Source organism: Magnolia sinica, chromosome 9, assembly GCF_029962835.1.
Source record: "Magnolia sinica isolate HGM2019 chromosome 9, MsV1, whole genome shotgun sequence".
NCBI lineage: Eukaryota > Viridiplantae > Streptophyta > Magnoliopsida > Magnoliales > Magnoliaceae > Magnolia > Magnolia sinica.
In genome coordinates this window covers 86,683,055-86,699,540 of record NC_080581.1, presented here as the reverse complement: position 1 = coordinate 86,699,540, position 16,486 = coordinate 86,683,055, and the positions used below count along the sequence as shown (strand labels likewise).

General features: G+C 39.3%; 2 long non-coding RNA genes across 4 annotated transcripts; both read right to left on the bottom strand.

Annotated features, from left to right (window-relative positions):
* Positions 1 to 202: 202 nt before the first annotated feature.
* LOC131255956 (uncharacterized) lies at positions 203 to 2,677 on the bottom strand. Of its 2 annotated transcripts, XR_009176533.1 has the most exons (5): positions 1,971 to 2,677; positions 1,280 to 1,617; positions 920 to 998; positions 587 to 694; positions 203 to 388 (listed from the first exon to the last, which is right to left on the bottom strand). It is a non-coding gene; the product is annotated as an uncharacterized LOC131255956 (long non-coding RNA). The 2 variants fall into 2 exon arrangements; XR_009176534.1 differs by lacking the exon at positions 203 to 388 and having other exon boundaries at positions 426 to 694; positions 2,120 to 2,677.
* A 417-nt stretch (positions 2,678 to 3,094) lies between these two features.
* LOC131255957 (uncharacterized) lies at positions 3,095 to 6,059 on the bottom strand. Of its 2 annotated transcripts, XR_009176536.1 has the most exons (4): positions 5,372 to 6,059; positions 5,120 to 5,254; positions 4,798 to 5,038; positions 3,095 to 3,471 (listed from the first exon to the last, which is right to left on the bottom strand). It is a non-coding gene; the product is annotated as an uncharacterized LOC131255957 (long non-coding RNA). The 2 variants fall into 2 exon arrangements; XR_009176535.1 differs by lacking the exon at positions 3,095 to 3,471 and having other exon boundaries at positions 3,926 to 5,038.
* Between the last annotated feature and the right edge of the window lie 10,427 nt (positions 6,060 to 16,486).

The window sequence follows — 16,486 nt, the reverse complement described above, 5'->3', positions numbered from 1 at the left end:
TCCCCTGTTTTCTCAAATTTTCCATTTCAATCTTTTTTGGCCCAAATCCATGTCAATGCATGAGAGTCATGCATAAACATGGATTTTAAGCAAAATACATGAGGAAAATTACAACATAGATATCATGCACACGATATCACATAATGTATTGTTTGATGAACTACACATGTGCATTCTTGACAAGACACATATTGTTGTCCATCTGCATTAACACCTACCCTTTGGTTGGTAAAACCCAAGTAATCAGCTCCCATCATGAATTCAAGCAGAGCATATTTGCATCCCACAACAACTAAAATAATAATAAAAATAAAATCAAGCACATACCTTCCATTAAAAAGGGCAACATGTGTAAGCGTGGATTAGCCAGATTGAATTGTGTAGGGCCCTGAAAATTCAAATTGATTCAGAATTAGTCGTTGGTATCCTCATAAATATTGAGTTGTCTAGTATACAGTGTGTGCATTGATCAATGTTGAGTAGTATATAGGACAGTCCAAAAGCCGGCTGCCAAGAACTATTTGTCTGTATAAAGAAGAAAACAGTACATGCCAAGCCCCACCCAACAAATGACCCATAATAATACCTTTTGAATTACCCGGCACCCATACATCTAAAGGCTCCAAGGTTGAATGTGGCCAGCAAGCTGATTTGCTAGTTCTTTTCTCTGCTCAGGGCTTCCATGATCAAAAAACTGCAAAGACAAACAATAACCGAGCATTTTTATATCATAGGCGAACGAGTTCATACAACCAACATGAGAATGAATATAGAGACTACCAGATCACCAGCCTACAGCCTTTTAAAAAAAGATAAAGGAGGGCAGATGAGCAGGGGAAAAAGAATTGAAGGTATCTTTACGGGGAAAAGAAAAAAAAATGGAAGGAAACCAATGATTGTTTTTCTAGAAAAATCATACCTTTTAAATAACATAATTGCCAAACACATCAGTCATCAATGTTGGAGCATGTGGGAGAACTTCTTCAAAAGCAGAATAACTACAAAGTGAATCAAGAATCAAAAGGAGCATAAATGACAACAACTAGCATATGGTAGCCACATCCACCATGAGACTTGGAAGTTTTACACAGCTGTAAAATCCTACAAGGAACAAACTCCTCATCTTGCCCCTAATCTATCTGAACATCCTCATTTCAGCTATAATCATCCTAGATATTTATAGAGTTGTGTCATTTTTTTAAATGATGGAATTTTATTAATAATCCAAAAAGCCACACAAATACCTGCAGTTATAAACAAATTACTGTTGCAAGCTTACCTGGAGGAATCAGACCAACAACAATGTAAGGTTTCTCAAATTACTCGAAGCATGAGGAATCAGACCAGTCAGATTGTTTCGTTGCAACGTCAACTAAACCACATTCTTGAGATTCCCTAATTCTGTAGGAATTGTACCTGAAATTTGATTTATAAAAAAAATACAAAATTTTGAGCATGTTCAAATTACCCAAAGTAGGAGGAATTGGACCAGTCAGAGAGAAGTTGAAGATCCTTTTCTTTCTCAAGTAGTGAAGCAACAAGGGAGCTTAATGCCTACAGAATATATGCATTTTCTTCAATACCTCTACCACAAGAACATATGCATTTTCTGACAAACTGCAAAAAAGAAACTATTTGAGGTTATTCATGAAGTAAAAATTGATATAAGATGGACAAATGACAAATGACAAGTGAGAGTAAGACCCAAAACACTGCTTCATAAGGTCCTTTTTTTGTAATAAGCATCCAAAAAAATCCATTAAATAAAATACCCTATAGTTCCTCAATCTAAGTTGCAAGTGGGACCCATGTCTATAAAAAATTATTGTTAAATCTGACAGGTTTTTCTAACCTTTTCTCAACATTTCAAAACAAGCGATGGACAGATGGTTATGAGCTTCTAATCAGCGCAATTTCGAGTCTTTAAGAACATCCAATGAAAATAATGTATCGAATCCACTGTGACTTACTTCTTGTGCTAAGCCTTTGTGCCTTCATCAGATTACCAAGGTTGCTATGAGCATCAACCTGCCAATAAGGGGAAGATCTGCAAATAGTAATTTCAATGCATCTACAACAAAAGAAGGAAACTAAATGATAAAACAAAACAAGGATTCACCAAGCGAGGGTTCAATGCAAGAGCCTGGTGACAACACCGGGCTGCCTCATTAAGCCTTCCTTTCCTCATATATGCACTAGCTAAATTTGACCACGCATCACAGAAATGGCGAAGCTGCAAATCATAAAGAATAAACAATATAAATATGCATATATATGTATAACAGAAAGCAGATAAGAAAGGCAGTCTTGTCCTCTAGTCAGTGATAAAGATCAACAAAAAAGGGAAACATCATAAAATGTCTCCTTACAATACTTAACACAGAGAAAATCATAATTAAAATAGTTGAATCAAGATAAGATCCAATAGATAAAAAGGAGGATCATAGATGCATTCTTTTGTTTCTAATTTGTGAAACAACAAACAAAACCACCCAACTCATAAGAGAGAAGAGAAAACTGAGTCTTTTCCTCTAAATATCAACTAGGCCTGGCAATGGGCAGGCCTGGGGCTGGTTCAGCGTTGGATTTTGAAATAGACAGGCCAGGCCTATTCAAAATATCAATTTTGCCTAGCTCTGGCCCACCCCATTACCAGCCATAATGTCAATGTTCTCTAAGTAGCATGCTGATGTCTGTTTGGATCTGCCTATTTTTGATCTCATACCTTAAAATGATATGAGAAAAGGGATGTACAGCTTGAATAAACAGATAGGTCACAGTGGCCCCCACAGATCTGCCCGTATGTTGAATACTCCCTTATGGAGAAATCTCAACCCTTCCATTTGGCCTGCAAATGGCCTTTCCATGCTGGGCCTGTCAGCTCAAAGTATCATTTCCCCTGCACATGTTTCAGCCATATCCTAAGGTTCAGGATCATATATTTCATCTGTATAGTTAGTAATCCGATTCCGGACCCAAGATCCACTGGGCCATTCCTACAATTTGTTGTCATTGGGAAATTCAACAATAAAGAGGCCAAAAGTTGAACGGCTTCAATCCTCCAATGCTGGAGAGTTTTAGGACGTATAATCTGAGACCGGGCCCCTGGAGGTGGAAATGGATTGCATCCAGCCCTTGCCTAGATAGACTTGGTCCAGGCAGGGGCTCTGTGGAGCCCACTGTGATGTATGGGTTTATACCACTCCGTCCATCCATTTTGCCAGATCATTTTACGGTCTATCCAATATTCAAACATTATGTGAATGTTTCCTAATCTGATCCTAATCCAATACACTGGGTGCATCCAAATGGAGCATCATGGAAGTAATGAAATTTGTCTCAAATTCCTTACCAGTGGGTGGCAAAATATTCTTCACAAAGAAGAAAATGGCCTTCTCATGGGTTAGATTCATACTCTTTCGAATCACCTAAACAAATTGCCCCACAGTTAAGTCAGCAGGAACAAGATACCTGCACTCAAAAAATAGCATGTGCAATAAATCAAGCCTCAAGAATGGCTAAAGGAAACATCCAACCAAAAACAAAATGTAGTGTGTTAGATATCTCCTGCTAGTTAGATGAGCAGACAGACGATGTGGTGTGTGTGAGTGATCCAGGGTTCAATCCAATGCCTTTTTTTAAAAGAGGAAACAACAATTTATTATAAAGCCTGCAAAGCGAGAAAAGAATACACATAACTAGCACATGGGATGGGCCATATACCATATCCTGTGGCCAACTGGACAATGTAATCCTTAGATTGAAGGATTTTGAAGGGTGAAAATGGGAAGTCAAATTAACTTCAGTTGACTTCTGATAACCATCCACTTTCTTCCCCAAAACTCCAATGAAATGATTTTGGGACATGGCCCATCCAAGGTAAAGACTAGAGAACCTACCCAATGATAGGTTTAGATTAGGTAAACGTTGTAACATGAACAAAAAACAAGTCACATTATGGGAAAGAAATTGACAAATTCCATTCGCTAATTCTATTATAAGATGATTATAAGAGTAAACACTATGCCATGTTTTGTAATATGACAACTTGCACATTTTTTCTCTCAAAATAATGGTCAGTGTAGCTGCTGCAGCTGTCGAAGTTCTATACTACTGTGTCAAAAGAGAGAGACCAACTAGACTGAGAGCATTCATCATTCATGGTTGAGACACATGTTAATGCAAAACTTTAAAAGCATATTAGACAGTAGGAAAGGCCCATGTGTGTTAGCAAAAAACTACTCAGGTTATAACACTGTTACTAGACCATTACAAACATGTAGGTACACAAATATTTTCCCCTAGGATGGGACTCGCATGATGAATAGACCAGGAGACAAAAGGCTGGCTTCTCTAAGCAATAGGTGGTTCTCTATGGCACCTTTCTACTAACTAGACCCACCAGCCTTTAAAAAAACTCATCATTGATAGACAGAGCATTTCACCTAATACATGCATTGCAGATTGACACGACTTTTTTTTTTTTTTTTTTTTTGGAGCAAGCAACAAAAGCAACTAAATCAAAGAAAAGAGTAGGGAAAAGAAGTCCTAATCCAAAGGGCTGATTGGCGGATTCCTTTAGAGGCTAGGCCCACTACCAAATCATTAGAACCTTTACTTGCAATATTAAACAAGTGGCAATAGAAACATACAAGTGGCAATAGAAACCTGTATACAAGTGGCAATAGAAACATACATGCTTCAACAACAAAATAAAATTAAAATTAAAATTAAAAACTTGAATCAAGATGACAAAAAACCTGAATCAACATGACAAAAAACTTGACATTTAAAAACCTGTCTTTCCAATGGACAAGAAACAAAGCATCTCCTGAAAAAACTGAGTTCTGTTGATTTGATTTGTCTTGACCTTCCATCTGAAATGCAGTGATGCCATTCTCATTACCAGCAAACTGCATATTGATTAGAGATTAGCTAGATTCCTTGCTACTTTCAATTGGTATTGTAATTTCAGCAAGTTTGATTAGAAGCATTCATGAATATAACCTCAACATTCTTTTCAAATGCAGATTGGGGCCTGCATATCAAATGTGAAGCTTGATATCTATAAAAGATCAGATTAAACAGACAAAACTAAGATTTCTAATTAACGATTAACCTCCATATAAGTCTGGAGAATTCCCTTCTCCATTCTGAATGGAACACGCAGAATGCTTGCATGATCTGTTCCAAGTACTTTCTCAAGATGTTGATTGCAAGTAGTACCGACTACATCAGGTAGTAGTCCAGTCACCTATGTTCCACAGCAAAAAAAAAAAATCATCATGAGAAAGGTAAAAACAAATGAGAATTAGAAATTAGAAGAGAAATCTCATGTTTCTGGCTTCTCCGGACAGGGTGAAACCAAAACTTGGAAATGGGTTGAGCATTTTCCCTTCCAATGTCCTCACCTGACAACATTCTCTTACACCCTCCCATTACGGATCAGTAGGAGCATCCCACGGTTGCAGCTTGGCGGCGGGGCCCACTAGGGGAACAGGATAACTACCATGTGCACTCTGCACAGGCTAGATTCCCCATCATATATAACAACCACACAGAAATTTTCAATTTCATCAAAAAATCACTATCCCCATCGAATCGAACGGGGAAAAATGGCTAAAAGTTAAAAAAAAAATTATATAATATGAAAAGGGAAAAAGAAAAGATATTCTAAAACAGAAAACCCTTGATTTGAAACAAGAAAAATCAGCTAAAACTCCGAATCGAGCTCTCGATGGGGCAAATGTTGGCGTCGATCGGTGGAGGTGGCGACGCTGGTGGAGCAGGGACGGTGGCTGCGGACGAAATTTGTGGTCACAGGGGCTGCGGCTGGTGGAGGAGACGAGGTGCTGACGAGGATAGGATGAAAGGGGTTTCGAAAACCCTAGCACATGGTGTGATCACATATCAACGACGAGTTTGCAGCGAAAGGGGGTTTTGAAAACCCTAGCGAGAGAGAGAGGTTGGGAAACAGGGGGCGCGAGAGAGAGGGATTGGGTTTTGGGAGAGGCGCGGGCGCAAGAGAGTGGGTTTTGGGAGAGGGGCAGGCGCGCGAGAGAGAGATTTGGGTCGCGCGCGGGATTTTTTTTGGGGTTGACGGACGACACTTCTAAGTCCTTAATCTTAGATCTTGTGGGGCCCACCGTGATTAATGTTATTTATCTACTCTGTCCATTCATTTTAAAAGACCATTTTAAGGGTTGATCCAAAAAATGGGTTAGATCGAAGCCGTAACCGGACCACATAAAATATTAACGATAGAAATTTATTTTTTATTATTTCTTATGGTGTGGTCCACTTAGACTTTTAATCTACCTACTTTTTGGGCTCATCCACTGACATTATATATCAGAATTTAGAGGCGGCTTAGATAAAATACATATATTCCAATGGGCCGCATGGAGCCCCTTAAGCACCATCAATCTCTAATAAGATGATGGTGAAATGTATGTTTTAGCTACGGATTAAGTAGGTTTTAGCTATGGATTAAAACTATAGCAAATTAGCTACAGTTTATATCTGTAGCTAAAAGCTTCTAAGGTCCGTAGCCTTTACTCGATTTTTTGGTAGTGACTAGACCCCGATGATTATTCAGAGTGAGAACTATACTAATATTTTCTCAAGCTGATTTTCCACCTCAGCTTTATATTTAAAAAAATAATCAAAAGCCTCAGATTTGTGTGAGATGAGATACACATATCCATAACGCGAGTAATCGTCAATGAAAGTGACAAAGTATTAATATCCGTTTCTGGCATGTATATTAAAGGGTCCACAGATAACTGAATGGATTATCTCTAGTGTGCCCTTGGACCTATCCGCTTTGGAAAATAGTTTTTTCGATGTCTTCCCAGACACACAATGTTCACAAAATGGTAAATCAACTTTGGATAAGGAGTCTAACAAACTAAAATGTACTAGTCTTGTCATACGATCCTTTCCTATGTGACTTAACCTCATGTGCCATTTTTAAGATTCAGATACTACAGTTTCATTTGACATAGCAAATAAAGCAAGAGGGGCATTATCATAATCTACGTCCAGAATAAATAAATCTGAAATTAAATTTCTCCATGTAAAGATGAGGTTATTCAATCTCAAAGAAACCTTATCCCGAAAAATTGAATATCAAAACCATTAAATAATAACCTAGAAACAGAAATTAAATTCCGACACATCCCCGGTATAAAAAGAGTATCACGAAGGATTATTATTTGCCCTATGCACGTACGGAGATGGAGAATGCAAATCCTTAGTATGTCTTCAACAGCGTTATTGTCCATGTACAGCTTGTAACTTCCTTTGACTACAGGCCAGAATTCCTCGAGTCCTTGACGACTCTGTGTCATGTGCTTTGTTGCACCTGAATCCAAAATCCAGTCGTTAGATATAGTATCAACAGAAAGGATTTCAAAACAAATGCCTACATACAAAGTATCTAGTGACTGAGAAATTACCGTCTTTTTATGGGCACAGTGTCGAGCATAATGGCTGAAATTTCCACAGAAAAAGCAGACTATATTAGTCTTTTTCTGCTTCTTTTTTCCTTTTTCCTTCTTGAGATTTGGAGGAGGTGTTGTAGTCTTCTGTTCTTGATTATTCTTCTTTGCCTTCTTGCGAGCTTTGGACCGATTCTTGTTAACTTTTCGCTTATGAGTCTCTACAACAAAGGCCTTGGCCGAACCTAGCTGAATTGCATTCATTTCAACCTCACGTACCAAGTGGCCACAAAAGTATCTGAACGTAGTAATAGAATCAGTATGGTTCAGAATTCTTTTGATTTGAGCCCAAGATTTAGGTAAGGAACGGTACATGACTATAATATTTTAATTTTCAGTCAATTTACACCCAACATTCCTAAGGGCACCTATCATTTGCTCCATCTTACGGATATGATTTTTGATAGGGCAGCTGACAGATATCCTATACTCCTGGAATTCTAATTCCATAGCCCGAAATCTCGCATCTGACTTCTGCATATATGCATTAGTCAGTGCTTCCCAGATTCTCTTGGCGGTTTCAAGCACTTCATATGCAGGTATGAGTTCTTTGTGCATGATGCTAAGAAGGACATTATGAGCTGAACGATTTTATTTTCGTCACTTATTGTAGCGAGTCATCGCAACCCTATGTTCTTGTAAATTTTCATTTTCATCCAAGATGGGTTCCTCTTGAACTTCATCGAATGTGTGAGATATGTTGTCCTTGTCCAGAAGGCATCGCACCGCATGAGACTAGTCTTCGTAGTTGTTACCGTTGAAATGTTGTCCTTTCAGTTGTTCAGCAATTAACGCTTTGGTGGCCCTCTCTACATTGCATGAGTATCACTACTTAGCTAACATCTAAGGTATTAACACTAATCATCAACATTTCTATGTGTTATATAAATTTTTAGAATATAAAAGTAGTCAACACATCTTAACGAAATCTGAAAGTCCACATATCCGAATGGGCGGTATAGAACAATCAAGTTCTCTATTTAAGATGAAATTGGTACTTTTATAAAATTATGATTGTATAACATGTAACCTTCCATTACATGGTTGCATGCATCATTTGTTGGAGGAGAATAAACTCCCACTCAGGTTATGCACAACCTTTATTTTTAGGGAGGATTCTAGCACTAAGTTTTGTAATTTTCAATGAAAAATATAAGGGGCTTAGATCTAAACACATCAAGCCAAATATTTTCTCGCATATAAACATCATCATCAAAAAGAAAAATAAAGTGTTAAGATATCAAGAGAGTTCTATCTTCATATGTGATCATACCATTAGTGATGGATTTGATCATTACCGTTAATGATCATTGTTGATGATGGATCCTTTCATCAACATTGATCATCATGGTTGATAATCATTTCGATCACTAATGAGCTCTAGATTAACAATGAAGAAGATATCATAAAGGAAACAACATTCTTGATATGTGTCTATCATCTCATAAGAAATATATATGATCAAATTCAAAAAAAAGAAAAGATATCACATTCAGGTTGCAACATATCTGAATGTGGGCCACACAATTATTTCATAGATTAAGCATGAATTCATCATATATGTGCACTCATTTTTCAACAGATTTACACATGTGGAATTGGCAAAACTAAAACATAGTTGCTGCACCTGTACATCAGCGTACATCTGCCAACACGTATACACTAGCACATTGACTAAGTGCTTATTGTACTTCTCTAGTATAAATCCAAGCTTATCAGATGGATGGACAGTTTGGATTCAACACATATATAGTGAAGAGATCTGTGTTATATACGGATCAGATCCACATGTGCGGCTGATGTATATTACCACATGTGTTATAGTACAATACGGCTTGCCAATGAATGGTACCCACATGTGCGGCTGATTTGTTGTACAGAACAATATGTGTTTAACCAACATGTGCGGCTGATGTTTCATAGTTCAGCGAACATGTCATAGTGCAATACATTGCTAACATGATTTGCTGAGATGTACATCAGCCAATGTTGCACGTGTAAAGTAGCCAACATGTGAGACGTACATCAGCCAACATGTCATAGTGCAATACGTTGCTAACATGATTTGCTAAGATGTACATCAGCCAACGTTACATGTGTACAGTAGCCAACATGTGACATGTACATTAGCCAATGTGTCATAGTGCAATACGTTGGATATATGATTTAATGAGATATACACGTGAGATGTAATGTACAAGTGAGATGTATAGTAGCCAATGTTGCACGTGTACAACATATGTGTTACACACTAGCTACATATGTGTAAAACACACCAGCTAATCACATGTATTTTAGTTAGATTTTTAGCAGACGTATTACTGTAAACAATCTAGATGTGCAACATGCTCACGTGTTATAGTACATCATGTAAACGTGTTGTTGTTAAACTACATGTGTAAACAACATGCTAGCGTGTTATGATACATCATATAACAATGTGCTGACATGTGTACATAACAACATGTTGACATGTGTATAGAAACCGTGTGTATAAAACAACATATGTACAAAACAACACGTGTACAAATACAAGGGTTTGTTTTGTACACAAACATGGGTCTGATGTGTATACTTGCACATCATTCAAGTATGGTGAAATACGTCACCAACAACTTAAGTACACGTGGTGTAGTTCAATACAACAACAATTACTGTATATTAGGTGATATGTACATGTATGTACTTCAATACAACAACTTATGTAAAGTACATACATCCATGCCGTCCATCCATTTCGACGGCTTATTTTAAGGCATGCTTACAAAAAAAATAATCATATCCAAAGATAAAATGCTAGTAGATCATTTTTAGTTCATACATTAATGGCTAAGAAACTGTCCATTCTGAAAATCAATTGGGCCACATGTGAACCTTATTTATTTAACTGTTGGTTAAAATTTTGGTATACATGAGGGGCCCACTCCATCGATATAGGTAACAAGAGCAAGATCTTAATCATTCATATGAAAATCTACCGTTGATATAATATGTTGTGGTCATAAATCAAGCATGACAGCTAATCAAGTGATTTAGATTTCATATACATCAAGTGCACCATTGTAATCTGAATTCTATTTTTCTTCTCAAGCCTAAAAAACAAGCACGCCGAAGGGATGGACGTCAATATAGATGCAATATTTCTGACTTATAGCCTAAAATCAAACATGGATTCCAATCCAAAAAGAAAGGATAAGCCACTTGCCTTTTTAGATGAAAATTAATCGGAGACCTGCCATTGAACGCTCTGATACCATTGTTGGGAAGCACGGAAGGTGAGTCCTCAAGATCTGACAGTCTACACAAGTTTTGGAACCCTCACAAAGTAGAAGATTAATGCTCTAATGGCCTGCCTATCTACTACTGGAGCAGATGGATTTATTCACACCTTTGATCCTACGGTATAGATGGCCCCGGATCTGTGCAGGCATACAAGGATCCAGGAGGACGAACCAGATAATTGCATCAACACACACTATATCTCTCTCCGTATACTCTTGGTATTACTTATGATTCCTTTACCAGAGAAGTTCATCCCTTTTTATAGAAAAGAAAGGAGATAGGATGAGACCAAATGATCCGGTCTTCTTCCTATCTCCTATCCAATATCAAATTCAAATTTAAAATCTCAACTGAATGGAAAAGGCCGGAAGAAGACACCCACTAGTGATTGTTCACCAGTGGGCCCCACCAGCCTACGTCCAACACTATGGGATCCTGGCCTATGCCTGGGTGGAGGAAGTGATTCAGGACCTCGGTAAACATTTCGGTAGAGTTGTTCATATAGACTCTAGCAGTAAATTCGGCATATTCCAGATGTATGCGAGGATCAAAATCCGGTTGAAACTGGGAGCAGATTTAAAATGAGTGATAAAACTCCAGGTGGTTGACCGATCAGACCCGATTTATGCCGATGTGGAACCTCCTTGTCTATAGGGGAATATAGATACCTTCTCATCTGCCAGGGCGTATAAATCCTACCCCACTCAGCAAAGAATGGGTGCAAAGCCATTTCTATAGCCCCAACTCATTGCTGGATGGAGACCCACAAGATGTTTGTGCTGAGGCCCGTTCCAATGCTGATGTATTAGGACAGGTTCTACCGAACTCTCCAAATATCCTATGCATTACAGATGGGAAATCTCTCTTAGCTCACAAGGATGTTCAAGTCTCTTCAGAGTTTCGTGGTGACCTCAGCCAATTCATCACTGGCTTGCAGGACGTTTCCCCTCAGGTGTGTGTGAATGGCAAAGATCAACCTTCTATGGAAGTTAGGAACTCTGTTGCGCTTTCAGTTCAATCCAAGGAAGGTTGGAAGATCATCCCCTCATTGAGGAATGTCCCCTTGAATGGTGTTGTTAACCAGACTGTGATCAACCAGGCTGCTACCTTGTAAGACTCCACATCAGATAATTCCGTCGAACCACACCTAGCTCCAGCCCATTGTCAGTTCCAGTACGATCAGCCCCCCCTCAGGCAATCTCCTTGCAATCCCCATGCCATAGAGAAGCTGGCCAGTTCGATGCAGTGTACCAAGTCGGCGGTCGATCCCCCGCTCAGAGCCGTAACAGACGGAGACAATAGAGAAATTCCACCAAATTTACCAACCGCTCAAGTAGCTTCTCATCAGCATCTCCTGGTCTTTAGGTCTCCTGCTACTTCCCTGCCTGCTGTTACTGACCCTCAATCCTAAGGTATGTTTGCTAACTTCAGCTCAGGTATTCATGTAGATCTATCCCCTTATTTCAACAGGGCTAGATATGCGGGTAACATTGATTACCCAATCGAGCTGATTTCATCAACCAGCAGAGGACAGTCTGATGATCCTCAGTTTCAGGACCATTCCAATTCAGAAGGGGACCAATCGCCTATTGAACACCACTCTCAGGAATTAGAGCATGATGTAGCTGATCCATTGCAGGATCCAGGAGATAATGTAATACATAGACTCCCTATAGCAGGGAGGCTCCTGACCAACCATAGTACATTGAATGAATTGTCGGCTAGGGGAAATGGGAAGTGAGATGTCGAAGACAGAAGTGTAGGGCTGCGTATTCAGGATGTTTAACAGATGGATAAAATTCTTATTTGGAACGCCCATGGCATTGGCAATCAGCGGACAATTAGTTCAGTGAAAAGGCTTATCTCTGCCCACAACCCGTGGATTCTGGCCATCTTGGAACCGATGCTTAGAGACAACGAGTGAGTTTCTTCGGGCTTCAAGCTTGGCTTCCATGGTTCCTGTTCTAATGCTGATGTAGGAGGCAAGATTTGGGTTTTCTTCAAAAACCTTCTCTCTTACGATTATTCATAAGTCTAGTCAATCTCTGTCGTTAGAAGTGAATATCCTTAGCTTCCCCTCTCCTCTATTCCTCAAATTTGTATATGCTAGTTGTGACAGACGCCAAAGAAGAGTGCTTTGGGAGGAGCTGTCCTCTCACTCCAGATCCTTCACGGGTCCTTGGGCAGTTAGTGGGGACTTCAATGCAGTCACTAATGCGTTGGAAAGGAGAAGCCATAGGCCCCTTGACACCTCAAGTTCCGAGGATTTTGCTGAGGTAATTAATAATGCTGCTCTTATCGATGCAGGCTTCTCTGGTAATAGGTTCACGTGGAGCAGCAACCAGGAGGGAACTGCCAGAGTTTGGGCTAGATTGGACAGGGTTTTGTTTAATGCGCTTTGGATTGAATTCATCTTTTCCAAATTTCTATGTGGAGCATCTCCCGCGTATTAACTCGGATCATGCTCCCCTCCTCTTGGTCTCTCCTAGCCTTCCCAGGTCTTCTCCAAAGCCTTTCAGATTTCAGCGAATGTGGATTCATCATGAATCTTTCAGGTAGGTAGTTCATGGAGCTTGGGCCGAGGCTGAATCCAATCATCCTATATTTAATATTCTGCTGAAGCTCAAGAACGTCAAAAGGGTTCTTCGAACTTGGAATAAGGACACTTTTGGCAACATTTTTGATCAAGTGAAGAAGGCAGCGCACACTTTGGTGGATAGCTATTTCATCAATCGGTAGAATTTCTTCTTTAGTTATGTTGGTACCTTGCCTCATTCTATGGGAGATATGGAAGTCCAGAAATAGGGCCAAATTTGATAGAATGCCTGCCTCAGCTCCCAATGTCATTGTGCGCATTAATAAGTGGTTGTCAATTTTGACAGACCGCCCCCGAGTTCAGGGGTCGATTTCTTCTGTCTCTGTTCCAACTGCTGCTAGGATTGTGAAATGGGTCAGGCCTTCCCCAGGCTAGTTCAAAGTGAACGTTGACGGGTCTGCTAGGGGCAACCCGGAGCTTTCTGGCGGAGGGGGTGTATGTAGGAGTGATAAGGGTGATTTTATCTTTACGTTCTTAGAAGGTTATGGATCCGGCTCCAACATTAGAGTAGAGCTTAGGGCGGTGCATGACGGCTTATCTCACTGTTTCTCTTTGGGTATATCCAAGGTGGTGGTGGAATTTGATTCCCAGCTAGTGTTAGACTTTTTAAACGGCAGAGTCACCCCGAGCTGGAAATGGGGATATTGGATGGCCAGAATTCAGAGATTGAAGCTCTCAGGCCAGGTTCGTTTTGTGCACATCCTTAGGGAAGGAAATGGTCTGGCCGATTATATGGCTCGCCGGGGTAGCGACTCCTAAACTAGGGCTTTAATCCGAAGCTTTGGAGAGCTTCCGACTCTAGTGAGGGGTCTCCTCTTCCTTGATAAGGTGGGTCTCGGGGCTGTCAGGTTTCCCAAAGGAGTCAGGCTCTAGTACTCCTCTTGGGGTTGTTGCTGGACTGGTTGCTGGTGTGTTTTTCAGATGGTGCTGTCTAGCTGTCTCCTTCTCAAGCAAGCCCTGCTTTGTTTTTCCTACAGCTGCCCTGTTTAGGGGCCGCTGCTCTCCTCCTGCTAGCTTGCGCAGAGCTTGTTCCAGCTGGGAGGGAGAGGGTTTCGTCTTAGTTTTAGTTCTGCCAGCTTTAGGTAATCGAGGAGTTGGTCAGTTATGGCTACTCTAAGGGGGCCGGTCCAGGAGTTTTGCTTGGTTTCAATTGAACTGCTTATCTCCGGTGGCTGGATGTTTGGTTTTTTTTTTTCCTAATCTTTTTGGTTTCGTGGCAGGGTGGTTTCGGTTGTGGATTGTTGATGTCGAATAAGATAGGTGGGGGCCATTATTTTGGTCAGTCCCCACCCGAATGTGTATATCCTTGTTATTATATCATCATTACAGAAGGAGAGTTTCTGAAAAAAAAAAAATCACTTGTCAATCTTGTGAATTGCAGAAGAACGTTCGACAAAAATAAAACAATCAAAATAAAAATAACCAATAAACTAATCACAAACACACAAATTTTATTGTTTGGATGTCTTCAATCTACTCTTTTTTTTTACAACACTAAAATCTATATTCACAAGAGGAAAACTACAATTTCGCGTGGGTACCACTATTAAAAATAAAATTAAAAAATTGAAAAAATAAAATAAAATAAATGCCACACCTATCATATATGCCCAACCAACTCAAACTAAATAATTGAAATAAACAAAATCCCCCCAAACATCACGACCCGGAGCTTCCAGATACCTTGCAAAACTGCATAGTGAATTCCACCATGAAAAGTCCAGAAATCAAAATAAAATCTGCACTAAGGCTACAAAGAGAAAAATCAGGCAAAAAAAAAAAAAAACCCCAACTCGCTCCCTCGCATCCTGGCTGTAAAGAGATCTTTCTTGCTCCTCTGCTTCTCGGCCTACAACCAAAACCAACAACCAGATGCTTTTACCTTGCCTGCATTAACAAGAAAACACCTACATGAACAACCAGTAGGCAAGCCCAACTCGATTGATCAAAATTGCCCCAGATTGTACATATTGCATGCTGGATTATTTTGGACATGGTCGATCAATCGACTTAGTCAATCGACTTTAGGAAAAATCCCATTAATTCTCTGGACATTTTTGAGCGTGTTCGATCATTCGAACTCGCTTGCTCGATCGATTGAAGGGTGCTCAATCGATGTTGATCAATCATCACTTAGATTGATGAAGTGCGCAGTTCTACATAAGTGCATTATTTGTCTCCTATTCTGCTTATAACACTATATATATCGGGTGTAATCGGGATTAGGGTATTATTAGGGAATCAAAAATCATCATTAAGGAGTTATATAGAGAAAACTAGGGTTGTGAAGAGGATTTTTAAAGGGTTCTCATATGTGTAAGTGCATCCATCTCTTGCAATTCGCATATTGTAGTGGATTTTCTTGTCGCTTTGTGTCATGGTTTTTTCCCTTAAGGGTTTTTCACGTAAAAATGTGTGTTCTTTGTGGTGCTTGTTTACATTTATTTATTTTTATTTATAATTATGATTCCACAACTAGAATCGTGAAAGATATGTATATATAATGATATTAAATAGAAAAACATGAACAAGAAAAACGAATTTGCCTCATACCTTTAAGGCATGCTGAATCGACAATGCACAATACTCCTCTAGATGCCTGAATTGATGATGAATTAAGTAAGAAAAAGTAAACGTAAACAAGCGCCATAGAGAATACACAAATTTTACATGAAAAAATCCTAATGGGAAAACACTACAACATAAAGCAACAAGCAATCCATTATGAAATGATATTACAAGATATGGAAGGACTTACCCATCCGAACAACCTCAAAATCCTTTCTCAAAACTCTACCTTTTCTCTGAACACTTTATGAACATCTTAACATTCACTTAGAATACCCTAATCTCTATTACGCCCGATATATATACTATCACAATTGAAATTAGAAACAAATCATGCATTTACGTAGTTCTGTACACGCCGTTGATGGGATCTTCGATGGCATCGGTATCCATCCATGGCTAGGCAATGACATCGAAGCCACCTTCAATAGCATAGAGTAACTACTCCAAAATTATCTAATGAGAAATTATGATTTTTTTTTTTTTTTTTGATTTTCTCAATGCCATCGAGTGATTTGTCGATGACATCGATAGACCC